This window comes from Triturus cristatus, chromosome 4_2 (genome assembly GCF_964204655.1).
Source record: "Triturus cristatus chromosome 4_2, aTriCri1.1, whole genome shotgun sequence".
NCBI classification, from domain to species: domain Eukaryota; kingdom Metazoa; phylum Chordata; class Amphibia; order Caudata; family Salamandridae; genus Triturus; species Triturus cristatus.
The window spans coordinates 620,244,294-620,248,292 of NC_140586.1; positions in this window are offsets into that span (position 1 = coordinate 620,244,294).

Here is a 3,999-nt window from a genome sequence, read left to right on the forward strand (position 1 = left end):
TCTGAGATGGACTCTTACTAAGATTGGTCTGAATGAGACTATTCTACAGAACAGGGATGACAGGTGAGTAAAATGTAGTTGAATAGTCTCTACCAGAAAAGGCACTACCGAAGTTAAGTAAATTGTTCTTCTGACAGAACTTCAAACATTGTACGCTCTCTGTGGCAAGGGGAGATTGGGTGGGGGCTTCTATAGTTCAGTCGAAGAGTCAGGTCTTAAGGTCCTTCCTGAATTGAGGCAGTGACTGTGATTGCCTGATGTGCAGCGGTAGAGAGTTCCAGGTCCTCGCAGCGAGGTAAGAGAAGGATCTTCCTCCAGCTGAGACCTTGCAGATCCGTGGGATAGTGGCCAGAACTGGATGGGCAGAGCAGAGATGTCTGGCGGGTGTGTAGAAGAGGTGGTGGTTGAGGTATTCAGGTCCGGTGTTGTGGAGGGCTTTGTAGGCGTGCCTGAGGTGCTTGAAGGGTATTATTTGGCTGATCGGGAGCCAGTGGAGGTCCCTCAGGTGTCCGGAGATGTGGCTTTGGCAAGGTATGTCGAGAATGAGTCTGACAGAGGCGTCCTGGATGCACTGCTATTTATTTTGGAGTTTTTGGGTTGTGCCAACATAGAGTGCGTTGCCACATCAGAGCGTGATCTACTAGGTAACGTCGGCCAAGTTCATTTGCCCTGGTGGTTAAAAATCCCACTGTGTGTTGGGTGATCAAAGAGATGCCCTGAACTTTCAGCCTCTTCCAGAGGCGAGGAGATCCTGCAATTGGCCAACAACCTCACTCGGCCTAGTTTGGTGTAATACCATATGGCAGTGGTGTTGTCTGTGAGAACCTGCATGCATTCCCTCCTGATAGTCGGGAGAGTCTTTCGCAATTCTAGAAGGTTGATGTGAAGGTGAACTTTCATCAGATACTAAAGTACTCTGATTGCCACCTCTTCCAGATGACCTTCCCAACCCAGTAACAATGCATCCATCAAAATTGTTAATTCTCGGTAGAGAGAGGGGCCTGCCAACAATACAACTGCAGACAGGCAACCATCACTACAGATCTTTTGCAGTATCCTGCACAACATGGATGGAATCTGACAGATTTCCTTGGTTCCAAGTCCACTTCAGATCCCACTGCAGAGCTCACATGTGCCACCTGGTATGGACCGCAAGCAGGATTCAGGAGGCCCAGAAGCTGTAGGGCCGCTCTCACTGATGTCCAGGTCAAAGGTTGAAATAGGATCATGGCCCGAATGTACAGTAACTCGTTGAAGTGGAGGGATAGCTCAGAAGAGCAGTTTCCAGGATAGCTTAGATGAAGGGGAGCTACAGGGAAGGATTCAGGTGTGAGTTTGCAACACACTGATGGTGAAACCCAACAGTGTAAACAGCTCAGTAGTCATCTGGAAATGGTTTGCAACTGTTTGATGCAAGCCAAATTCACATAGCCAGGTATGGGAAGACTGGTATTCATAACCTCCGCAGATAGGCTACGACCACCACCTATCACCTTTGTGAACACCTCAGGTGCACTGGTCAGGCCAAAAAGGAGGACACAGAACTGAAAGTGCTCCTAGCCCACCTGAAACTGCAAGTAGCACCTGTAGAACGGCAGGATGAGAATGTGGAAGTATGCGCCCTGCAAGTCCAGCACTACATGCAGGATCCCTTTTCAAGGGCAGGGATAACTTGGGACAGATTTAGCATCCTGAACTTGTCTTTCCTTAAGCAGAAGTCCAGAGGGAAAGATCTAAAATGGAGCAAACGCTTTCATCCATCTTCAGTATCAGAACGTAACAACCAGTCCCGATTTCTGAAACCGGCACCCTCTCTATTGCCCCTTTGTCAAGAGAGCTGGAACTTCTTGGAGTATAGACAATTGGTCCTTCGGAAGATGTTGTGGTGTACATGGCATGTCTGGAGGATAGGTAAGGAAGGGTAGGGAGTAGCATTATTCCACGATTTTGAGTAATAAAATGGTTACTTACCACTAGGAGTAGTTTTACAGTTTGAAGAGTTTTCTGGATTCATATGCTGTGCATTATTACGCCATCTAGTAGTTGGGTCCGGAATGGTCTGCATTTCTTTTTTTTCTGTGGGTGTTAGATCCATCCCATGTGTGACATAAGACTGCACCCTAGGAGTTCCTGTGCGTGGTAGCCATTTTTGGATTCTTTTTTCCCTTTCTTGTTGAGATTAAGGTTATTTATTTACTTTTTCTAATCTGAGTATATATTCTTTTTCATGATCTTCCCAACTGTTTGCTTTCCTAAGCTGCAAAACTACTCCTACTGGTAAGTAACCATTTTGTTTTGCAGCATGAATCCTTTGCTGGATTCATATGCTGTGCATTAGATAATGTAGCGGTCCCCCCCCCCCCCCTTTGCATGGGAGGGATGAGATGTGGAAGAACTAGCAAATAAGTGTTGAAGTACTTTCTGTCCCACCTGTGCTTTCTTTGTCATTTGTATGTCCACAGTAATGCTTGGTGAAAGTATGTGAGGAGGCCCATGTAGCAGCTGCATATATGTCAATTGGCAAAGCTAGGGTTGCACACTTTTTTCTTGTTGAATGAGCTTTTGGGCGTGAGCTTAATGTTTTTCCTGCTGAGGAGTAGCATATTTGAATGGCCTCCACAAGCCAGCGTGCAATTGTTCTTTTTGTGGCGGGTGAACCTTTGCTTTACTTTGTGTAAGAGACGAACAATTGATTCCCCTTATGGAGTTGTTTTGTCTCCTGTAGATAATATAGTAGCGCTCTTCTTACATCCAGGGTATGAAGTCTTCTATCCAGTCATGTTTGTGGGTGTAGAAAACTAACTGAATGCTTTGATTCACGTGAAAATTGCTCACCACTTTAGTAGAACTGAGGATTAGTTCTTATAACTAGCTTGTCCTTGTAGATTTTCATGTATGGCTCCTTAATAGTTAGTGCATGTAGTTCACTTACTCTTCGTAGTGACGTTATGGCTATTAAGAAGGCATTTTTTTATAGTGACATGCCAAAGTTCTGCTTTGTGCATTGGTTTGAAATGTTCCGTCATAAACTGTGTCAGCACAGTGTTTAAAATCCACATAGAGACTGGAGCCCTTCTTGGAAATTTGATTTTTTCTGAACCTTCTAGGAATCTTTTAAGTTACAACTTTTTGCTTCAAATCTGTTTTATTGACAATACAAATCAAGACAATACAATACAACAATCAAAATATCATGAAGAAGAATATAGTAGAAAAAAGGAAAAAGGAGAAAAAGAATACCAGGAAAGGAAAGGGAAGGACGCATCATAAACAACTCCGGAATATCAGCAAATTAAAACACAGAAGACAAAGCAATGGCATATTACAAATTTGTCATATATAGAAGGACACTGCTCTGGGAGAAAAAAGGCATCCAACATGTGAGGAGGGACTAGGTGGTGGTGGGACCCATTGGGAGAGAGAAGCTATGTGAAGTGTATTCGGGGTGAACAAAATGTCCCACAGCAAAACACAAAGCCCCTGTGAATGGAGGAGCCAAGTGTGGAGAAGGACCCGATGGAAGTCATGGCAACGCAAATGACCAGCACCATGCAGAGGGGAGATTAAGCAGTATCTCTATTGGGCCCCCAGAGTATGTCCGCGTCAGAGGGGAGTATGTTGTCCTCAGAGGTGTAAAGCCCGAAGCCTCGGGGGCTGTAGATGTGCGTGATCGAGTTTGCAAAAATAACCTACCAATGGTTGCCAAGTTTTTGTGAATTTGGTGCTGCGGAGCTGGAGCTGTGCTGTGAGTAGCTCCATTGCCATGGTATGCCACAGACAGGCGAACCAAACGTTCACTGGGGTGCTTCAGCCTTCTTCCAGTATAACCCTATTGTTTGTTTCGCTGCGCCAAGCATGTGTAGAATTAGGTGCCAGTCCTAGTGCGTCATAGCGAGTAAGTTCGCAGGTTTGAGGCCCAGGATGAGTGTAGTCGGAGTTTTGGGTTGTGGGTAACCAATCACTTGTTTAATGTGACTAAGGACCTCCTTCCAGTAATTG